The sequence below is a fragment of the Onychostruthus taczanowskii genome, unplaced genomic scaffold, assembly GCF_017590055.1.
Source record: "Onychostruthus taczanowskii isolate IOZ18803 unplaced genomic scaffold, ASM1759005v1 scaffold84, whole genome shotgun sequence".
Taxonomy (NCBI): Eukaryota; Metazoa; Chordata; class Aves; order Passeriformes; family Passeridae; genus Onychostruthus; species Onychostruthus taczanowskii.
The window spans coordinates 1568489-1592367 of NW_024506332.1; positions in this window are offsets into that span (position 1 = coordinate 1568489).

Here is a 23879-nt window from a genome sequence, read left to right on the forward strand (position 1 = left end):
TTCCAGTTTGTTCATGCAGTGATGATGTCACAGAATTAAGGAATTGTTTGGAGGTAAAAGAACCCTTCTGACAACCATGGAATCATTGGGAAAAAAACCTTTCATAGAATCATGGAATTCTTGGGATACAAGACCTTCCATAAAGTCATGGAAATGTTTGGGTTGGAAAAGTCTTCTCAGAGAATCATGGAAATATTTGGGTTGGAAAAGACGTTTCATAGGATCATGGAATTGTTTGGGTTGGAAAAGACCTTTCATCATGGAATCATGAAAAATGGGTGGGGAAAAAACCCCAAGAATTTCTTGCTTTCCCTGAGGTGCATCAACAATCCCAACAGGCAAAATTTGGGATAAATTCCTGGGAGAAATGTATAAACTGTCAGTGGGCAAACACATAAACAACCCCTGGGATATTTTATTCCCAAAAAGATGCCGGATCAACTCCAAGCATTGGGGACAACCACAGCCCTGCTCAAGCTGGGCTTTATCTGGGAATGTTGTGGGATCAGCCACAGCCTCCCAGGGCTTGCCCTCCCATCCCCTCTTCCCAATTTTTCCCTGTCCTCTGCTTCCCTCAGGGACAATTTCTTTGCCTGCATTTACACATTTATTTACAAATCCGGAACACCCTGGGGGCATCCCGGCACCCGCAGGATTCCCGTGCCTGTTTCCAAGCTGGCCTCTTCCAGTGTTTCCTCTGCAATTTCTGCACACACAGCCCGGCAAAATGGGCCTAAACACTGCAATTTTCCAACCATTTTCATCCAAATTGTCGGCAATTTCCCAATGGTCCCAGCACCAAATTATAACTGAGTGCTCGGAAATGCTGCGAGGCTGCCCAGGCGTCCGTGGGCACGAGAGGGAGGGGGGAATGTTGGGATGAGGTGGCAGCAGCTGGACACAAACCCTTCAAAAATGGGTTTTTAGGTTATTATCGGTCACATCTCGGGCCTGGAGTCATTGTGGGGGGACGATGAGGCCATTCCTGTGATGGATTTGGGATAAAACACCATAAATCTCTGGGAAAGGAGTTGTTCTTGCAGGATATTTGTGGCTCTGGGATGGCAAAATAGAAATGGATCCCAAAATAAATTGGGGCAATGGTTCAGACTGAGAGGTCGCCGTAGTTCAGGCACTTGGGAAGCAATTCCAGCTTGGAAGAGGGGATGGGCCCTGGGATAGCCTGAGAGGGGGATCCAGGGGGACTTTGCATGGCTCCAAAATGCCCAATTCCACCATTTTTGGGGATAGCACATCCCTGGGATTGTTCAAATCCAGGCTGGAAGGGGCTGGGAGCAGCCTGGGAGGGTGGAAGGTGTCCTGGCCATGGGAAATCCCACCCTGAGATAGGATGGCTGGTTGGAATGGGATGGATCCCATCCTGAGGTGGGATTTCAGGTCTCTCCAACCCAAACCATTCCAGGACTGGATCTGGGTGTGGATAGGGGCACTCCGAGGTGGATGCTGCAGGAAAACCTGGATATTTGGGAAGGAAAGATTTGAAGCAGAACATCCCCACCCCAGCAGCAGCTCCTGGACCACCGTCCCCACGTCGGGGTCATCCCATCCCTTCTCTGCCTTGGAAATGCAGTGGGAATTTGGGATTTGGAATTTCCCCCTGGAGCTCTGTCACTCCCGGTCTCTCTCCGTGCCATCCTCCTGCTGCTTCCCACACGGATTTCACACTCCCTGCTCCCCCCCGGCGCCAGGAACCAGTCAGATATTTTTGTGCTTCTCACAGATGGCCTCGGTTTCAAACCCAACCACGCTGCAGGCACGGGGAATGTATTAATAATTACACAAGGTGTTAATTGCTTCCCAGGCAGGGCTTTTGTCTCTCCTTCCTCTGCTGAGACAGCGACAGGGAAAGTCAACAAGTGTCAAGAGCGGTGCTTCACTCCCGAGCCGAGAGCATTTATTAAAATTGCTAATGAATCTAATAATTAAACACATAAATATACGTTACCTCAGGTATTAAATCTCATTATTGGGCCTTCCAAAATCAATTTGGGGGCGTATGCATATTAACACATGGGCAAAGTTAATTAGAAATGTCCAGATCAATATTTGAGTAATTCTTAACCGGTGGAATCCCTGTCTGCAGAGCTGTGAATAAGTTATATCCCAGAAATTAATGCCTTCTCCTAATGGAGTTTATCCTGGGAAATTAATAATACTCCAGGAAATCTGTGGAAATAAATGACAAACCTGTTTGCCTGAGCACTGCCCTGGGGGAAATCATTAAATATCCGTTGTCAGAGCCCGGGCTCTGCTCCAGCTCCTCTTGGAGAGATGGGACAGAGCTGGGATGGAGCCTGGAGAGCTCTGACCCTCATTCCCTGCTCCAGGGCTTCCAGCTCAATCCCACTTTTCCAGGAAACTGGGGCTCCTGCAACTCAGGTGTGGAGCCTGGGGGGCTCTGACCCTCATTCCCTGCTCCAGGGGTTCCAGCTCCATCCTGCTTTTCCAAGGAATGGAGGCCCACCAGCCCCTGCAGCTTGGGCAGAGCTCATCCCACAGCTCCAGCTCACCCCACAGCTCATCCCACTTCTCACCCCACAGATCCAGCTGAGCTCACACCACTCCTCATCCCACCCCTGGTGAAACCTCCCCAAGGAATTGTCCTGCTCCTCTTGGAAACCTGACCTGAATGAAGGTCCCAAACCTGTGCTGGTGCAAACCAGGGACATGATGGATCCCACCTCAGATCCTGACCCAAAACCCATGAAATCTAGCAGCTCTGGCTCTCCTGGAGCTCTCCCATCCTAAATCCTCCCCTCCACATCCCAAATTATCTCCTCCATGTGGGATGTGTCTGACACATCCCAAATCCTCCCCTCCACATCCCAAATTATCTCCTCCATGTGGGATGTGTCTGACACATCCCAAATCTTCCCCTGCATGTGGGACATGTCCAGCTTATCCCAAATCATCCTCTCCACATCCTAAATCATCCCCTCCATATCCCAAATCCTCCCCTCCACCTGGGACATGTCCAACACATCCCAAATAATCCCTTCCATGTGGAATGTGTCTGACACATCCCAAATCCTCCCCTCCACATCCCAAATCCTCTCCTCCACGGGCACTGGGAAAGGGGAAAAGCAGCTCTTGGAAAGGGCAGGTGCTGGTTTCAGGGCTGGCTCATCCCTCGATGAGTTATAGGGAATATCTGCCCTTCCTGGGCACCTGGGGGGCATCGGGGTCAGGGTGGGGGCACAGGGCCGGGGGACAGGGGCTGTCACACCCCAGTGAGCGGTGACAAATCAGAGCCCAGCCCTGGGGACAGCCCAGCAGCGCTTTATGGCACCGTGGGGTTCTCCAGCAATTAATCCTCCCCTCATTAACCTCCCCTTTGTCATTTATCCACCCTCCTCGTGCTGTTTGGGCTTTTATTGCTCATAAAGGGCAGCCGGGTCTCTGCGGAGGGGAGGGGGGAGCAGAGGAGGATCCCGCGGGTCTCCCCCAGCTCCAGCAGCTTCCCTGTCGGGATTTGTTTCGTCTCCGCTCCCTGCGCTGGGATAACACCATCCCTCAATCTGCTCTGACACGTTCCTTTCCCGAGGGCAATTTGTGCTCAGAATGATTCCCCGATTGCTCACTTTGCCTCCTCCTCGCTTCTTCTGCCAGCTAGGGGTTTTGTTGGGGTTTTTTTTTTTTGGTATTTTTTTATTTCTGAAAGATCATAAAATCCCGTGTTTAGCAATAATTGCGTGCTGGGGGTCTTTTGCTGCTCCTTTCCTCTCTTGTTTGCTCAGCGCCGGTGGTTTTGGGGCTCCCCCGTGCCAGGAGGGGCCTGGCAGCACCGGGAGGGGCTGCTGCCACCTCAGGGGGGACATTTGGGACCTCCCCATCCTAAGGAAAGCTCCCACAGCCCAGGTAGGGCTGGGATGGAGATTTGGGATCGGTTTGGAGCTGTTTAACCCCAAAACCAGAATTCTCCCACGATGGATGAGGTGGGAAGGGACCATAAATCCCACCCGTGGGCACCCCCACAATCCCAGCGTGCCCCAAACCCTCTGGCCTCAGACACTTCCAGGGGTTAAAAACATCCAAAACCCTGAAGGAATTCCCAGCAGGAGCAGGGAGCTCCCAGCACATTCCCAAATCCAGTGGGATTCCTGGAAGTTCCTCCCAGCACATTCCCAAATCCAATGGGATTCCTGGAGGTGCTGTGTCATCACATTCCCAAATCCAATGGGATTCCTGGAAGTGCTGTGTCAGCACATTCCCAAATCCAATGGGATTCCTGGAAGACCCACAGAGCTCCCTGGGCTACTCCCTTGTTTCTCCTCCTTTTCCCTCCACTTTTTTCCCTTTCCTGCTCGAGTGCCCCAGAGTGTTTCTATTTATTGTAAATTCATCTGTATTGGATTATCCATTGCAAGAGCAAATAAATTCCCTGAATTTCCCAAACTCACTCGGTTCAATAATGAGCAGGGGCAATTCCCAAGCTTGGAATCAGGAATTATCTTCAAGGCTCTGCTTTCCATGGGCCTTTTTTTTTTTTTTTTTTTTTAATTTTAACCTTTTCCAGGCCACCTGGATGCCAGCAGATCCCAAAAATCCTCCCTGGCCCAGCCAGTGTGGGGCTCCTTATGGGATCCATGCCAGGAGAACCTGTGGATGGGGTTCAGGTGGCTGGGAAGGTGTTTATGAAGATATTTATGAGGATGTTTATGAGGATATTTACGAGGATATTTATGGCAGGTCCTGCTGTTCCTCAGCGAAATATTGATTTGTAAACAAAGGAATGTCCCCGCGACTGTTAAATCAGTCTGAGCCACGGCGAGGGCTGGAATTACAAAAAAAAAATTGTGTTTTTTCAACATTTCTGTGTCTGTTTTATTGGTAAACCGGGGGAAAAGGGCAGAGAAGATCCACGGGGCTGCTCTGTGCTCCTGGAGCTGCCTCGCCCCAGACCTGCCCGTGGCTTCAACAGCCAAGCAGGGACTGATTATTTTGTTCCTTCAGCCAGGAGTGTCCCCAGCCGGGCCGGGAATGGTGGCACTGGGACAGCCCCTGGAGCATCCCTGAATTCCCGGGAACCCACCACGGCAGGGCAGAGCCTTATCCCGGATTTATGGCAGGAACCTGGAGTGATTTCCGAGCTGGGGAGAGCCCGGGAATGGCAGCAGCATCCCAGGATTTTGGAGCTGCCAAAATGGGTTTTGAGGCTCCTCATCCCCGGCGCTGAGGCCGCGGGAAGCAGCCGCGGTTGGGGTTTTTATTTAAAGAAATACAACTTTCTCCTTTTATTGGTGCCTCGCTCTTGGTTTTATATCCTTTGCCTTTGCCTGAAAGGAGAAAAATGAGGCTCTAAACTTTGCACGCCCTCGCTATCGCCCCCCTTATCTAAAGGCATCAGATTGTGCCGTAAAAACTGAGATAAGGGCAGGGAGCGGGCGGGGAGGCACCTCCCTCCCTCCCTCCTGCCTTCCTTCCCTCTTTCCCTCCCTCCCTCTTGCCTTCCCTCCCTCCCTCCCTCCCTGACTGCTGCCCACCTTCCCTCCCTCTTTTCCTCACTTTTTCCCTCCTTCTTTCCCTCCCTCTTTCCCTTCCTCTTTCCCTCCCTCTTTCCCTCTTTCCCTCTTTCCCTCTCTCCCTCCTGCCTTCCCTCTCTCCTTCTCTCCCTCCCTCCCTCCCTCCTCTCCATCCATCCCTCCTGCTGGGAATGCCTTCCTCTAAAACCCGCCCGTGGTTCCCCTTTGGAAATCGGGCTGAAATAACTTGGAGAGGGTGAAGGGGGAGATGGCAGGGCCGGGATTTGGGAATTCGGGAAAAGCAGCAGCCTCGGCCTTGATCCCGACCCAGGGGCTGCTTTCCTACTCTGCCCCTTGGCTGCTGGGAATGGTGGGGCCACGGAGCAGAAATGGCTCCAGCAACATCTCAGCTTGTTTATGGATCCAGGTTGGTTGTGGATCCCTATTTGTTGTTTCCAAATCTGATTTCTTGCCCTGATTTGGGATTTAGGTGCCCAAGGATTTTGGATTAAGGAGTTTGGTGGAAGGCAACCACACCGTGGGTGTCAGTGCCACAGGAACGCAATTCCCTGAGGAAATCATGGAGATTTCTAGGTGGAAAAAGATCTTTAAGATCATTGAGTCCAGCCAGGAACCCGTCCAAGGCCACCTCTCATCTGTGTCCCCAGGAGAGGCTGGGGCAGACAGGAGGGGCAGGAAAGGCCTGGAGGGAGAACATGGATTGGGATCACCTCAGGAATGATCCTGCAGGAGAACATGGATTGGGATGAACTCAGGAGGATCCTGCAGGAGAACATGGAGTGGGATCAGCTCTGGAGGATCCTGCAGAACATGGATTGGGATCAGCTCTGGAAGGATCCTGCAGGAGAACATGGAGGGGATGAACTCAGGAGGGTCCTGCAGGAGAACATGGAGTGGGATCAGCTCTGGAGGATCCTGCAGAACATGGATTGGGATCAGCTCTGGAGCGTCCTGCAGGAGAACATGGAGTGGGATCAGCCTAGGAAGGATCCTGCAGGAGAACATGGAGTGGGATCAGCTCGGGAAGGATCCTGCAGAACATGGAGTGGGATCAGCTCTGGAGGATCCTGCAGGAGAACATGGATTGGGATCAGCTCAGGAAGGATCCTGCAGGAGAACATGGAGTGGGATCAGCTCAGGAAGGGTCCTGCAGGAGAACATGGAGTTGGATCAGCTCTGGAGGATCCTGCAGGAGAACATGGAGTGGGATCAGCTCGGGAAGGATCCTGCAGGGCCCGTGCCTGTCCCCGGAGCTGTCGGTGTCATGGGGCAGTGGCTGTCACGGGGGTGGCGTGGGAGGGCACAGCTTGCACTGGGCACAGCTGCTCAGGAGTCTGGGCACAGCCAGGTGTGATCCTGGGCCTGGAGATGCCTTTCCTGGATCCTTGGGAATGTCTGGATGCAGAGAGGGGCTTGTTCCCCCAGCAGGGGCAGGAGCCGTGCACGGGGAGAGCTCCGAGCCCGCCCTGGTGTCCCTCCACCCACCGCCACCCTGCCGTGGTGCCACCTCCTGCCAGGCGCAGGGCACAGAATTCCAAGAATCCCAGGCTTCTTCTGCACAACCCCAAAATCCGGGGCTGAGGCGTGGGTGGGCATTGCCACCTAGTGGGGTGCCCTCTGCCCTGCCGCCACCACAGTGCCACCACAGTGCCACCACCCTGGCACGGCTCCCGCGGGATGGGATTCGCTGGAGCAGGGACAGATCTGGCAACGCCGCCGCTCCCTCCCCGCCCGGAGCGAGCCCTCAGAGGGCTTTTTTGTTCTTTCCATCGCTCCTCACAAGTTGTTTTCCCCTCAAAAATCCCCTTTTTTCCTCAAGTGGAGAGGGAGCAGCAAAGGTCAGGCTGAGCCCCGGGCGCTGGGGGCGGGCAGAGCTCGCAGACACCTTCGGATTGCGGGGAAAAAAGGCACCACTGAGTGAAACTGGGGATGGTGAGACACGAAGCAAGGTCTCGTGCAGCCGGGCGGGATCCTGGAGATGAGGCTCGGGAAAAAGGGAATAACACATCCAAGGGTGTGAAAAATGGGAATAACTTGTCCAAGGGCACAAAAAAAGGGATAACACATCCAAGGGTGCGAAAAATGGGAATAACTTGTCCAAGGGCACAAAAAAAGGGAACAACGCATCCAAGGGTGCAAAAAAAAGGGAATAATGTGTCCAAGGGGACAGAAAAAAGAGAACAACATGTTCAAGGGTGTAAAAAGTGGGAATAACCCATCCAAGGGCTCAAAAAAGGGAATAACCCCTTCAGGAGCACAGAAAAAAGGGAATAACTTGTCCAAGGGCACAACAAAAGGGAGTGACCCATCCAAGGGCATGAAAAAAGGGGAATAACCTGTCCAAGGGCACAAAAAAAGGGGAATCATGCATCCAAGGGTATTAAAAAAGGGAATATCCTGTCTAATGGCTCAAAAAATGGGGAACAACCCATCCAAGGGCTCAAATACAAGGGAATAACCCATCCAGGGGCACAAAAAATGGGGAATAACTGGTCCAAGGGCACAACAAAATGAGAATAACTTATCCAAGGGCACAGAAATGGGAATAACCTGTCCAAGGGCACAAAAATGGGCATAACCTGTCCAAGGGCACAAGTGACAAGGCCACATCTTCCCCTGCCACCGCTCTGACCCAAACCCACCCCACGAGCTGCAAGGCTGAGACAAAACCACCCCAAATCCCGGATCCGGGTGCCCCGGGAAGATTTTCCTTCCCCCAGCCTGTATTTTGGGATGGATAAACACTTTTTCCTCAGAGATCCGCGCAAACAAAGCCCGGCCTGGCACCAGGCACTGGAGGAAGGCGCAATAAATGTTTCAGCAGCACAGGAGAAAGCTCTGATCCAGCTCCCTCTAAATCATTCATGGCCTTCCCTGCCTGCTCCAGGAAGACCCAATTATCCCCATTTTCTGCTAAACATTGAATTTCACAGAGTTTTTTTTGTTGGGAGAGAGGGGAGGTGTTTGCAGTGTCCCCAGTGAGGGTTTGGAGAGGGCAGAGCTGAAGCTCTGGAGGTCTCAGCCCTGCCTGGATCATCCAGGAGAAAATTCCAGTGGAAAATCCCAGCAGATCTTCCCCAGAGCCAGCTGGAACACGACACCGTCAGCGCCGGGAATTGAGATTTTCCAAAAGGTTCATTTCCAAATGTTCGTTTAATTTGGAATTAATGGGATGATTTTTTTTCCCCCCCTTTGCGATAATTGAAAAAGGGAAAATAAAAAATTATTATTAAACACAGCTTTGTTTCTGAGCCCTGACAACGAGATGGGAAATATCCACCCGGCACATGGCTGCTAATTTCCAATAAATATGTTTCTTTCAATAAACAGCTGGTTTTAATTGAACAAACAAAGAGCTGCTGCTAAAATTGGAATTAATTGAGCGTTTCGAGGCCTCGATGGGAAGCAGCAGCTGGGGCTCAGCCCCACCCCTGGCCTGGGCAACATCCCCGTCCCAGAGGGAATGTGGAGATGGGAATGTTCCGTGGCACCTAAATCCCAAATTTCTGGCTGCTTTATTCATAATAATTAAATAAATTAATATGTATTATGTATCATATATTATATATAAAGTATTATATATTCTATATTATGTCTTATATATTGTATATTATATATTCTATTATAAGTTTATACTAATTGATTACATTTAATTTAAAAATTTAAAACAATTTTACTTTAATTTTTAAAAAAATATTTTAAATCTAAATAATTTTAGTTTTAAATTAATTAATATTAATATTAATAATAGATACATAGTTATTATAATAAATATATTCTATAGTTAATTAAATAAATTTAACTTTTTCTTTCCTTTCTCTGCTTTGGATGCCTCTCAGCAGCTTTAACCAAAAGGAAATAAAAAACAAATTAGACAGGAGGTTATTGCCCAAATCCACCTTTTCTATGTGCCCCTTCATTATGGGAAAGCAAATTCCCAAATTCTCCCCAGAATTTCCTAAATCATGGCTGCTGGGAGGGGGCGGAGCCAGGGACACCCTCAGGTGATCCCTCAGGTGATGCCCTCGAGCTGCTCAGTCTCCGGGATGTCCCTTCCTCCCCAGCCCCAATTCCTCACCCAAAACCCAAATAAAAACCCCGAATTCCCATCGCAGCTTCGTCCTAAAATCCCGGGAAAGAGGAGCTAAAATGGCAGCAAAAATTATGGCAAAAATGACGGCATTCCAGGGGAAAAATTCCTTTTTTACGGCCGGATTTCTCCTGTCTGTGCTAGACAAATCCTGCGAGAAAGGAACCAAAATTGACGGCATTCCAGGGAAAAAAATTCAATTTTTATAGCCGGATTTCTCCTGTCCGTGCCAGACAAAGCACCAGCTCTTCTCCCAGGTATTTCTTGGAAGCTGGAAATGCTCCGAGTTGCCAGATTGGGCTTTTTGCTTTTCGGCCCCAAAAAATTCCTGTATCCACAATTTGGTAAGGTGAAATCTGGGAGAAGCCCCCAGATTTTAATTTTAATTTTAATTACCTCTCATTTCGCAGTTTAATGAACAGGTTGCATGAGAACATATTTTATTAATTTTCCTGGGGAAAATTAAGTTTTCCCGACCTCTTTTTGGCAGGAATGACATTTCCAACAAATTGGGGAGAAATTGAAAACATCTGCGCTGAAAAAAAACAGCTTTGGGACAAAAGGAGAGCAGAGCTGGGCAAGCCCAAAATGTGAATTTTCGGCAGTGGGAGATGCCCCAAACTGGGTTTTTTTCTCCTCAAAATAAACACTGGATGAAGGTGGCTCCTAATGGGCTCATTTTATATGGATTTAAGTGGATGGAAATCAGCTTTTCTTTCCATTTGGGTGCATTGACAATCAAGGAGCCAGGGAATTATTTAGAATAGGAAAGGGAAAAAAAAAAAAACAAACCCTAAAAAGGGTAAAAATGCATTTCTGTTAGAAATAACACACCAAGAAAAAACTGAATTTAATTCCTATTTAATGTGGAACAGCGTCCTTGGGGAAAATAATTCCAACACACTCCAAATTAGGTGCATTTTTTTTTCCAATAAAACTTGAGTTTTCCTCTTTTTTTTTTCTATAAAACTTGAGTTGTAGGAATGGGATTTTCACCATTTTTCCATTAGAATCAGGATATTAAAGAAAAAAGCTCAATTTTACATCAAAATGTAAAATAGCTTGATAAAAAATGCGGTTTTGATGGGTTTCCCATGGGATTTCCTGCAGTTCTGGTGTCTGCCCTGGTTTCTGAATGTCCTGTTGGCACAGCTTTGGGGTTGCGTCATTTTGGGGTTGGGCACAGCATCCCAAATCCCAAATCCCGCATCCCAAATCCCACATCCTAACTCCTACATCCCAAATCCCAAATCCTGCATCCCGCATCCCAAACCCCAATCCCAAACCCCACATCCCAAATCTCGCATCCTAAATCCCATATCCTGCATCCCGCACCCAAAATCACGAGCCCCAAATCCCAAATCTCACATCCCACATTCTGCATTCCTCACCCCAAATCCCAATGCCTCCATCTCCACCGCAAATTCCAAATCCCTCACCCCAAATCCCTAATCCCACATCCCACACCCCAAATCCTGCATCCCGCATCCCAAATCACTCATCCCGCACCCCAAATCCCTGATCCCAAATCCCACATCCTCATCCTATGCCCCAAATCCCGCATCCCACACCCCAAACTCCTCACCCCAAATCCCACATCCTCATCCCGCACCCCAAATCCCAAACCCATCACCTCAAACCCTTCACCCCAAATCCCACATCTCACATCCCAAATCACTCATCCTGCACCCTAAATCCCAAATCCCGCACCCCCGGATCCGCCGCTCCCGCAGCCGCAGCCGCGCTCATTAGTGGCTCCTCATTTCCATGAATCCCAGGAACGGGACTCAAACCAACCCCGGCTCGGAACGATCAAAACAAATCCGCGCGACATGAAAGCGGCGGGGTTGAGGCAGAGGTGAGCAGCTCCAGGAGCAATTTCCACACTTTCATCCCTTTTTTTCCCGTCCTCTCCATCGTTTCTCGTGGAGCGGTGAAGCTCAGGCAGGGATTTGATGGCTCGGAGATCTGAGGGCTCGGCTGTCAGGGGATGCTCCGCGTTTAGCATCGGTAATCAACCCCAGTGCCGCCGCTTTTCCCATCGCAGTGCCCAGAATCCCTCCCAAAGCAAACCCAAAATCCCTCCCAAAGAAAACCCAAAATCCCTCCCAAAGCAAACCCAAAATCCCTCCCAAAGCAAACCCAAAATCCCTCCCAAAGAAAACCCAAAAGCCATCCCAAAGCAAACCCAAAATCCCTCCCAAAGCAAACCTAAAAGCCATCCCAAAGCAATCGCAAAATCCATCCCAAAGCAAACCCAGAATTAATCCCAAAGCAAACCCAAAATCACTCCCAAAGCAAACCCAAAATCCCTCCCAAAGCAAACCCAAAAGCCATCCCAAAGCAATCCCGAAATCCATCCCAAAGCAAACCCAAAACCCTTCCCAAGGCAAACCCAAAATGGATCCCAAAGCAATCCCAAAATCCATCCCAAAGCAATTCCAAAACCCCTCCCAAAGCAAACCCCAAATCCATCCCAAAGCAAACTCAAAATTCATCCCAAAGCAAACCCAAAATCACTCCCAAAACAATCCTGAAATCCATCGCAAAGCAAACCCAAAACCCCTCCCAAGGCAAACCCAAAATGGATCCCAAAGCAAACCCAAAATCACTCCCAAAGCAAACCCAAAATCCCTCCCAAAGCAAACCCAAAAGCCATCCCAAAGCAATCCCGAAATCCATCCCAAAGCAAACCCAAAACCCTTCCCAAGGCAAACCCAAAATGGATCCCAAAGCAATCCCAAAATCCATCCCAAAGCAATTCCAAAACCCCTCCCAAAGCAAACCCCAAATCCATCCCAAAGCAAACTCAAAATTCATCCCAAAGCAAACCCAAAATCACTCCCAAAACAATCCTGAAATCCATCCCAAAGCAAACCCAAAACCCCTCCCAAGGCAAACCCAAAATGGGTCCCAAAGCAATCCCGAAATCCATCCCAAAGCAAACCCAAAATCCCTCCCAAAGCAAACCCAAAAGCCATCCCAAAGCAAACTCAAAATTCATCCCAAAGCAATCCCAAAATGGGTCCCAAAGCAAACCCAAAATTCCTCCCAAAACTGCAGTGACCCTCAACGGGACCCCCATGATGCCATTCTGATTTTTGCCTTCTTTCTTTTCTCTTTTCTCAGAAATTTGCAATTCTGTAACCCGTTCTATCAATAACTCATTTTCCCAAGGAATTTCCACACCCGAATTTTCCACAGGCAAATTTTCCACACAACAAATTCCAGACATCCAAAAAAAAGGACTTGACCTGGGGAATGGTTTCATCATTCTTGTCCTTCTAAATTTTTTTTATCAATTATGCTAATTCACTAAATAAAGAACTGTATCGACCTTGTGTAAGTGGAATTTGCCTTTCCGTAACTGCCCCTGAAGGCCTTCAAACAAAGATCCACATTTTATAGTTCCTTTTTACTAAAATTACCTCGATTTTCATTTCCAGGTTGAGAAAAAAGGGTTGGGAGGGGCTGGAATTTGGGATTTGCCAGATCCCGGACAAAGCTGGGGTGAGACTCAGCAGGGATTGGCCTCTTTTGGGTGGGAATTCCATGAGGGCAAAAGCCCAATATTCCATGTAAATTTTATTTTCCCAGCAGTCAAACCTTTCTCCAGTGGTTTAAATCCCAGGAAGAGACTTTTAAACATTTCTCCCAGCTAGAAAAGGTCCATTCCCCCCTCTGCTGCTTGGATTGTTTCCTTGAACACACCGAGGACACCCACGGAAGTTTTTCCCACCAGGAGCTCTGCTGGGACAGAAAAGCAGCTTAAGGGAAAGAAGGAACAGCAGGAATATTTCATTACACAATTCCAGACTGGTTTGGGTGAGAAGGGACCTTAAAATCCCCTCGTTCCACCCATGCTGTGGGCAGCCACACCTTCCACCATCCCAGGGACTCTTCCAGGGATGGGGCAGCCACAGCTCCCCTGGGAATTCCATCCCAGACAGGAATTCCACCCCAATATCCCAGCAAAATCTCCCGTATTTCAGCTCAAACCCATTAAAACTGAAATTTTTAAGTTCAAATCCTTCCTTGTTTGCACCTCCGAGATCCCAAAACGCCTCTTTGGCCGTGGGGGAGTTTTACGGAGCTGGAATCCCGTTTATTGCTGGAACTGCCATGGAGTCTCTGATGAGGACACCTGACAGGGGCCTTTCCTTAATTTCCTTAATTGTGCTTAATTGGCCGTGGCTTCGTTGTGCTCTGTGCAGCGAGAGCTCATTAGAGTGGCACTAAAACAGAAGGGAAGCCAAGGAAGGGACACGTGGAGAGGCTCCGGGAGCCGAGATTGGCACCTGGGCGCTCATTCCCGCTCGGAAAACGCCGGGAATGATGGATGGAGGCACTTACGAGCACCCTGACAGCAATCAAGGGGGTGATCCATCCCGGCGCTGGCGGAATTCCAGCGGCTCGGCCTCGCGCTGCGCCGTGGGAAAGGCTCGGAGGGATCTGGGGAGCACGGTGGGAATTGTGAGCCTGGATTCTGCTCCTGAAAAAGCCATTGCATGGGATGGAAGTTCTGGATTCTGCTCCTGGAAAAGCCATTCCATGGGATGGAAGTTCTGGATTCTGCTCCTGGAAAAGCCATTCCATGGGATGGAAGTTCTGGATTCTGCTCCCATTGGAACCATTGCATGGGATAGAAGTTCTGGAGAGCAGTGTGGATTCTGCTTCCATTAGACCCTTCCATGGGATGGAAGTTTTGGATTTTGCTCCCATTGGAGCCATTTTATGGGATGGAAGTTCTGGGAAGCAGCGTGGATTCTGCTGCCATTGGAGTGATTCCTTGGGGTAGAAGTTCTGGATTCTGCTCCCGTTGGAGCCATTCCATGGGGTGGAAGCTCTGGATTCTGCTCCTGGAAAAGCCATTCCATGGATGGAAGTTCTGGATTCTGCTCCCATTGGAGCCATTTTATGGGATGGAAGTTCTGGATTCTGCTCCTGGTAAAGCCTTTCCATGGGATGGAAGTTCTGGGAAGCAGCAGCGCCTCTGCACAGCCAAACTCGAGCCAGGAGCTGCTCAGGGTGGGGAACAAACATCTCCCTGAGCTCGTTCCAGGGGAAAACGACAGATCCCAGCCTCTGGAAAAGCTCAGGAAAGGCTCGGGAGGAGGTCACAGGGACTGGCAGGGGGTGCAGGGAGGGAAGTGCAGCTCAGCACGTCCGTTTGGGGCTGGATCTGCTGATTTCTCCCAGGATGAGAGGGAACAGCCTCAGCTGTGCCAGGTGGGACATCCACAGGGATTTCTCCATGGAAAAGGTTGCTAAGCACTGCCGGGGGGGTTTGGAGTCCCCATCCCTGGAGGTGTCCCAGGAACACCTGCGACACTCAGAGCTCTGGGCTGGGGACGAGGTCGGACTCGATGACCTTGGAGAGTTTTCCAACCTCAGGGGTTCCACGATTCCCTTCCATGGTTCCACAGTCCTGCTCTCCCGGAGCCGTGCAGGACCAGGAGCAGAACCAGCTGAGTGTCACAGCCCCAGTTCAGCCAAGGCCACCCTGGCAGGGACATTTCCAGCGTCCCCTCCTTGGCTCCGGAGCACAGCTCAGCCTCAATCCCCGCCTCCCATCTGCCACCAAACGCCACCTGCTCCTCTCCTCCGGCTCTCAGGTACAAAGCAGAACAAGCACTTTGTAATTTAGTTGAAAGAAATGAGGTATTTTCTTCTTAATCCCCTAAACGCCACCTTTATTTTTCCTGCAAAGCACCAAATCTCGCGGATTTTTTTTTTATAATTTTTTTTTTTTTTTTTTTAACTTTAGAGGAGAAATTAATGCACGGGAAAAAAACCAGCAGAGAGAACAAAGAGGAGAGGGTTTGTTTGTCCCCAGCAAAGGCTGCAGATGACAGCCACACGCCCGGCCACCGCAGGTACGGCACCAGATTCTCACGGCTTTGTCTCCTGCCTTTGATGCCTCAAATTAAAATGCGCCAGAGGACGGTAATTAAAAAAAAAAAAAAAAATCAAAAAAAACCCCAAATCCTGAGAACCACTTGGTTTTTTGTATTCGGATCCCTCCTGCCTCAAGGTTTAACCCTGTGAGGGATCTCCCTGGGAATGGTTTTCCATGGGAGCTGTGGTGGCTCCGTCCCTGGAATGTCCAAGGTGAGGTTGGAGCAGCCTGGGGTGGTGGGAGGTGTCCTTGGGGGTGACTTTGAGGTCCCTCCCAACCCAAACCATTCCAGGATTCCGTGATCAAGGGAACAGGGCACAGACTGAGCCCATTTCCAGCAGAATTCCCACTTTCCAGGTCACCCCACGGCCGTTGGGGTGTGTTCTCTCCCAGCATCGCCTCTGCTCCTCTCCTCCTCCTCTGGCACCAAGATAAGGATGCAGAGCACCCCTATTTGGGGCAATTCCCTGCAGGAATTCCACCAGGAAATCAAAGCACGCAGATTTTGGGGGTCTGGTGGTGCTGCAGGAGGGATGGGGGTGCAGGAGCAGGCCCAGCTCACAGGGAGAGGACCCCAAAGTGCTCATTAAAGCCCCTCTGACTTGTGGGAACATTGGCATCCATTCCCAGCCCAAATCCTGCTGAGAGCAAACTGCTCCAGTCCTGATCCCAGTTCCTTCTCTGAACAAACTGCTCCCTGCCTAATCCCGATTCCTGCTCAGAGCAGAGTGCTCCAGCCCTCATCCCAGTTCCTGCTCAGATCAAATTATTCCAGCCTTGATCCCAATTCCTGCCACCTCTGATCCAATTCCTTCTCAGAACAAATTATTCCAGCCTTGATCCCAATTCCTGCCACCTCTGATCCCAATTCCTGCTCAGAACAAACGATTCTTTAAAAAAACCCAATTTTGATCCCAATTCCTGCCACCCCCATCCCAATTCCTGCTCAGAGCCAGATGCTCCAGCCCCGATCACAGGCAGCTAATTGGGATCTCAGCTAACGAGGATCAACCCCCCCTCAGGAAATCACACACCCCGAACTCGGAGCGGAGCAGAAATCGCTCCCTGCTCTCCCCTCGCTGATCCCCTCTCAGATCCGGGGTCCGGCCAAGCCCAGGGATGTGGCAGCATCCCCTGGTGCCTCATGGAACACAGCACCAGCCTCTTCCTTAATTATCCCCCCCGGGAATGCGCTGGAGTAAACACAACTCCACTCGGTAATTTATGCCGGCTGCTGCTGCCTTTGTGTTTCAGAACAAGCTGGGCCCTTTCTTGTTGGGTTTTTTTTGCGGGTTTTTTTTCAATTTAATTGCTTGATGAAAAGTCCCATCAGTGCTGTCAGCGCGAATGATGTCCCCAAAGAAGGGATGTCCACCTGGCACCCAAATGGCACAGCGAGAATTAGAGCCCACAAAGGGGCAGGGGGAGGGAAGGGGGCACGAGGTGACCCCCAAAGTCACTCTCAGTGCTGGAAAAGGGCTGGACTGGTGGCAGTGATGCCATCCCTGCCCTTGGCAGAAATTCCAGAGCCTCCCAGGTCCCTCGGGATCTGTTTCAGCCCAGCCACGGGACAGGGTGTCCCGCCAGGATGTCAAATGTCACAAATGTCGCACAAATGTCACAAATGTCACAGCAGCCTCCCAGCCCCTCCCCAGCTCCCCAAAACCAAGCCCCAGCTCTGGGCTGAGCCCTGTGTGCTGGGAACAGATCCCAGCCCAAATCTCACTTCCCAGCCAGGCTCATGGCAAAAAAAAAAAAAAAAGAAGGCAGAAAAAAGATGTGAAGAAAAGCAAAATCTCTTCATCCAATCTCTGAATAAACCCCAAGAAGGATTCTGGGTTTGTTTCCCTTTTGTGCAGCAGCAGGATGAGGATTCATTAATTCTCTGGCTCTGGCTGGGATTATTCCCGAGGTTTTTGGCTGCATCGCCACAGGTGATTTTTGGAACAGGTGCACCCTCCTTGCGGGCAGCACCGATAATTGATTTGTCATTATTAGGGAGATAATTTACCTAAACTCGGTGTCAGGCCCTGGTTCCAGCCTGGGATTAGTGCAGCCTGATCAGATTAGCAGGGCCTCTGCCAGGCCGGGGTGTTCCCAGGCCAGGAGCTGGAGCCTTGGAGCAAAAGAGTTTTGTGTAAAAAAATTATCGTAATAATTATCTTTAAAATGATCCCGGAGTGTGGGATGGTTCCCCGGCTCTTCCCTGGGTGAATCCTGGGAGGATTCCTCCTTGACCTGAGCACCCAACGCTCCAAACCCCAAAGGAGAACCCCCAGACTGGGTTTTGGGGAGTTTTGCTGGATTCTCGTTGTTTTGCAGCTCACTCACAGAACCGTGCGGTGCCTGCAGCCCCCTCCCATTTACCACAGCCCCAGGCAGCTCCAGCTCCAGCCCAGGCCCATTCCCATCCCTCAGCCTCTCCCAGATTCCTGGAAGGGGCAGGAGGGGCTGCTTGGGAGAGGCAGGGCAGGCTGAGGGGGATGCTTAGAAGAGACTACCTCCTCTTCTTCCTCCTCTTCTTCCTCCTCCTCTTTCTCCTCCTCCTTCTCCTCCTCTCCCTCCTTCTTCTCCTTCTCCGTCCCCTTCTCCCACCACCTTCTCCTCCTCTCCCTCCTCCTTCTCCCTCTCCCTATCCCTCTCTTTCTCCTCCTCCTCTTCCTCCTTCTCCTTCTTTTCCTTCTCCTTCTCCTTCCTCTCCTCCTCTTCCTCCTTCTCCTTCTCCTCTTTCTTCTCCTTCTCCTTCTCCTTCTCCTTCTCCTTCTCCCTCTCCTTCTCCTTCTCCTGTTCTTCCTCCTCCCCCTCCTCCTCCTCACCTGCGCCTCCCCCGCCACCCGCGGCGAGCCCGGGGCCGCCCGGCGCTGACAAAGACGTTGTTTAGCAGCTTGTCAGAGCTGTAAATTGGCCGAGCAGCGGAGCCGTTTGCATTCTCCACGGGGCTTGAACTGAGAATTAAACAGTGGCAGCAACTGCTGCTGCTGCCTGATGGAGCAAATCAATTCTCCCTCCTCCTCCTCCTCCTCCTCCTCCTCCTGCTCGCGGCCCGGATTCAGGAGGGCAGGGTTTGCCAGGCAGTCCTTGAGGGCCGGCGCAAAAAGGCAGAGAGAGATCAGGGCAATTAACCTGAAAGGCCCCTGGAGAGCGAGAGAGGAGGAGATCGGCGGGGAAAAACTCAGGATCCGAGCCCTCCATCTGTCCGCGCGCTGCTTTAATTGATCCGCGAGTCAATCACAGCAGCGGCGGCTCCTGCAGGGCTGCGCTGAGCTGGGCTCAAAGCAAACACGGGCCCAAAGCAAACACCCCTCCGGCACGGCTGGGGGGTGACACGGGGACAGCGGGGACAGCCAGGCTGCCACCCCCAGCAGCAGGTGACGCTGGGGTGGCTGGAGCAGGGTAAGACTGCAGGGAAATTCGGGGAGTGGGTCGGGGGGGAGTGCGGGTGACCCTGGGGGTGTGGAGCTGGCGTGGGGACACTGCTGGGTTTGGTCACCTCCCCCTGTCCCCAGCCAGCACCCCAGGCTGTTCCCCGGGCCAAGGGGTTGTCAGGAAAATTAACCCACAAACACCAGAGGTTTGTGTCCAAAAGGAGACAGAGGAGTCCTGTAACTTTATTCCAGTAAAGGGAGAGGCCATGGGGCATCCCCTGGGGTCTCTCCAAGTTTTGGAGGATGCAGTCTCCCTTTTATCCCAATTTCCTGGCTGCATTTCCCTTCTCTCTTTCCCCATTTCTGAGGTACTTGGGAGGTTCAGACTTCTCAGAACACATGATACAGAAGATTCCCCTCTAATGTATAATCCTCCCCTTTAATTTTTAATTCTTCTGGAATTTAGGAGTTTTCCCCATTGTTTCTTTCAACTTTCAATGTCCGATTTAATTTATCAGCAACCCTAAAGTTTATTTGTAAAAGCAAACATCTTTTTCCATTTGTCAATCAGCGGAATCCTCCCCATTGTTTCTTTCCTCTCCCAGTGCTGGTTTTATCCACCAGCAGATCCACAGCTTGTTGGGAAAGACAGATCTGCTGTTCCCCTCAGGGTGAATCAGGAGGAATGGGCTGCAGGGCCCCATCCGTACCCCCCAGCCCGGCTCCTCGGGATCCCCGGGCAGCAGAGCCCGGCCAGGCTGCTCCTGCAGCTCCCTCAGCACCCCCGAGCCCGGGACAGCGCCGGGGACCCTGCCCGACGTCACAGACACTTCCCTGGATCCCCCCCTGCCCCGGATCCCCATCCTTGGATCCTCAGCCCTGGATCCCTCTCCTTGGATCCCCACCCCTGGATCCCCACCCCTGGATCCCCACCCCTGGATCCCCATCCCTGGATCCCCACCCCTGGATCCCCATCCCTGGATCCCCACCCCTGGATCCTGATCCCTGGATTCCCACCCTTGGATCCCCATCCCTGGATCCCCATCCCTGCATCCCCATTTCTGGATCCCCACCCCTGGATCCTGATCCCTGAATCCCCATTTCTGGATCCCCATTCCTGGATTCCCACTCTTGGATCCCCATCCCTGGATCCCCACCCCTGGATCCTGATCCCTGGATCCCCACCCCTGGATCCCCATCCCTCGTGGCTTCTCCTCCCTTCCTCAGCTCCCAAATTCCCGTTTTACTCCCTCAGGGCCTCGCAGCTCCTCAAGTGAGGCAGAGCAGCAGATCCAGGTGGAAGGGGCTGGGGGGCTGCCCACATTCCTGGTACTCCCAAATTATCCAGGGGTTCATCCCCGATATCTCCAATATTCCCACATTATCCAGGGGTTCATCCCACATCCCTGATATTCCCACATCCTCAACATTCTCATCTTCTTCAGGCATTCTTCCCATGTCCCTGATATTCCCACATTATCCAGTTCATCCCCAATATTCCCGACATTCCCACATCCCCGACATTCCCCCTTCTCCAGGAGTTCATCCCTGCCATCCCAGCTCATCACCCGACTGAGGAACCTTAGCCTCACCCAATCTGGGGCCGCCCCACCCCCGGAAGCTCCGGCTGGGATCAGCCTGGGATCATGGCCAGGTTTGGGATGAGATTATCCTTGAGACCTCTCCCAACCCAAACAATTCCATGATTCCTGTTCCCTCCCGCCAACCCCACAGACCCTCCCTCCCTCTCTCCCCATCCCCCATCCCGGCTCCCCACCCATTTTTGGGGGGGCAGCCCCCAAACCCCCCTCGCCCCCAGGATCCCAATCCCCATCCCGCTCTCCGTCTGTTTTGCACGGGCTCGGGGGAAGGAGGGGAGCAGCAAACACCGCCTTTATTTTAAAATAAAGCCAGAAAAACACCCGGAGCCCGCGCGGCGCCCTCGGCGGAGCCCTCTGCCTCTGATTTCCCTCCACCAGACAGCTCTGCTCTCGCAGCCGGCTCCGGGGAGCTGTTCTGTTCTGCGAGCTGAGAAATCGCGCTGCTCCTGGAGAGCCCTGACGAGCGCGGGGAGGTTCCCGCAGCGCCCGGCCCCGGTGATTAACCCGGCTTTTCCCTGCTCCGGGATGTGCCAGACGGAGACGCTTCCGCTCCTTTTGGAGCCCTCTCCAGCCCTTCCAAACCGGGCTGCCGGGACCATGCCCAGCCCAGCTGTTTTGCATCCCAAAAAAAAATCTATTTTGCGCCTTTATTCCAGCTTGGGAATGGATAAAAATGCAGCTCCGACAATATTTCCTCATCCTGAGGGATTGGAGCACTGGGATATCTCCCCTCATTGCCGGCTGGGAGGAGAGGATGGATCAGATTCCGATTGAGAGCACTGGGATATCTCCCCTCATTCCCGGGGCTGGGAGGAGAGGATGGATCAGATCCCAAGGGATTGGGAGCACTGGGATATCTCCCCTCATTCCCGGGGCTGGGAGGAGAGGTTAGATCAGGTCCTGATTGGGAGCACTGGGATATCTCCCTGATTCCCAGAGCTGGAAAGAGCCTGGATCAGATCCTGGGCTATTGGGAGCACTGGGATATCTCCCTGATTCCCAGAGCTGGAAACAGAGCCTGGATCAGATCCTGGGCTATTGGGAGCACTGGGATATCTCCCTGATTGGCAGAGCTGGAAAGAGCCTGGATCAGATCCTGGGCTATTGGGAGCACTGGGATATCTCCCTGATTCCCAGAGCTGGAAACAGAGCCTGGATCAGATCCTGGGCTATTGGGAGCACTGGGATATCTCCCTGATTGGCAGAGCTGGAAACAGAGCCTGGATCAGATCCTGGGCTGTTGGGAGCACCGGGATATCTCCCCTCACGCCCGGGCTGGCAGGAGAGGCCGGATCCCATCCCAGGCCATTGTGCGGCGATGAAAGGAGCAATCACGCGATGAAAGGAGCAATCACCGCCTGCCGCCTCCCCTGCGCCATCCCTGCGGGGTCTCGGCTCCCGGAGCAGCTCCGTGGGGTTTGCTCTGCCCCAGATCCCGCTCCCATGCCTCTCCCTCTTTCCCTCACCCTCCTGGTCTCCATCCCAGCAGAGATTCCCAAGGCGAGGAACCGGAGCGAGAATCGTTCCTTCTGTTGTCGCTACAACGTTTGGCACCGATCTTCTCTGTCCTTCAGGTGTTCCGGGGATTGATTTTGCATCAGCCGCCTCTCCCCCGGCTCTGGGGCCCGATAAAGTCACACAGACACCCCGGAGAGCTCCGGAGCGGCGGCTCCGGCTCCGGGGGAGCCCCTTTAGGGCCGGGAGAGGAGGCACCTGCTGCCAGCGGCCCTAAAAGCCGAGCCCCATGCAGATAAAAGTTCGGACAAGACTCGGAGAGATGGAAAAATCTCCCTGTGCCTCTCTCAAAGGGATGCTTGGCTGAGGCACCGAGCGGAGCTGGGAAGGGCTGGGGATGCACTCAGCCCCTCTGGCTCCGGGATTTTCTCCCTCTTGGAGAGGGGAGGATTGATTCCCCAAATTTATTGGGTGGTTGTTGAATGATGGCTCCATGGAGGTTGGGGTTGTGTGTGAAAATCTGTGTAATTCCAGCCCTCAGGAATGCCCAGGTGAGGCTCTCCAGCCACATCTCTGGACAAAAACATCCCCCAGAGAAGGTTTTGAGGCTGTGTGTGAAAATTCTTGTTATTCCAGCCCTCAGGAATGCCCGAGTGAGGCTCTGCAGGGATTCCCAGCCACAGATCTCGACTAAAACACTCCCCAGTGAAACCCCACCGATCCCGAACCCCACAGATCCCAAATCCCACCGATCCCAAATCCCACCGATCCCAAATCCCACAGATCCTGAACTCCACAGATCCCAAACCCCACCGATCCCGAACCCCACAGATCCCAAATCCCACCGATCCAAAACCCCACCGATCCCAAACCCCACAGATTCCGAACTCCACAGATCCCAAGCCCCACAGATCCCAAACCCCACAGGTCCCAAACCCCACTGATCCCAAACCCCACAGATCCCAAACCCCACTGATCGCAAACCCCACAGATCCCAAACGAGCTGCAGCCTGAGCACCTCCAAGCACAGATCCAAGCCCAGCTTGCAAAACCTCCCAAATCCCCATCCTGGAGCAGGAGGAGCCTCCCAAATCCCCATCCTGGAGCAGGAGGAGCCTCCCAAATCCCCATCCTGGAGCAGGAGGAGCCTCACCCCACAGGTCCCAAACCCCACTGATCCCAAACCCCACAGGTCCCAAACCCCACTGATCGCAAACCCCACAGATCCCAAACCCCACTGATCCCGAACCCCACAACCCCACCCCGAGCTGCAGCCTGAGCACCTCCAAGCACAGATCCAAGCCCAGCTTGCAAAACCTCCCAAATCCCCATCCTGGAGCAGGAGGAGCCTCCCAAATCCCCATCCTGGAGCAGGAGGAGCCTCCCAAATCCCTGTCCTGGAGCAGGAGCCTCCCAAATCCCCATCCTGGAGCAGGAGGAGCCTCCCAAATCCCCATCCTGGAGCAGGAGGTTCCCAAATCCCCATCCTGGAGCAGGAGGTTCCCAAATCCCCATGCTGGAGCAGGACGGTCCCAAATCCCTCCCCCTGTTCCCTGGACCGGGGGAAATGCGGGATGCGGGTTTGGGGTCGGGCTGCAGGAACGGTTTTGGCCTCCTGAGCGCATCCCCTGGGCGAGCGGGCAGAATTCCAGCCCGGAGCGATTCCAGGGCCAGAGGAGCTCCTGAATCCCTTCCCCGGATTTCTCCCCGCATCCCTCCCTGTGCACGGCTGACTCCTGCCACCTAGCGCTGCTGCCGGCCCCAAATCCCGCAATTCCTGCAATTCCTGCAAATCCCGCAATTCCTGCAATTCCCGCAAATCCCTCAATTCCTGCAATTCCAGCAATTCCTGCAAATCCAGCAATCCCGCAATTCCCGCTATTCCAGCAATTCCTGCAAATCCCGCAATTCCTGCAACTCCCGCAAATCCCGCAATCCCGCAATTGCCGCTGCCCCCAAGCCCGG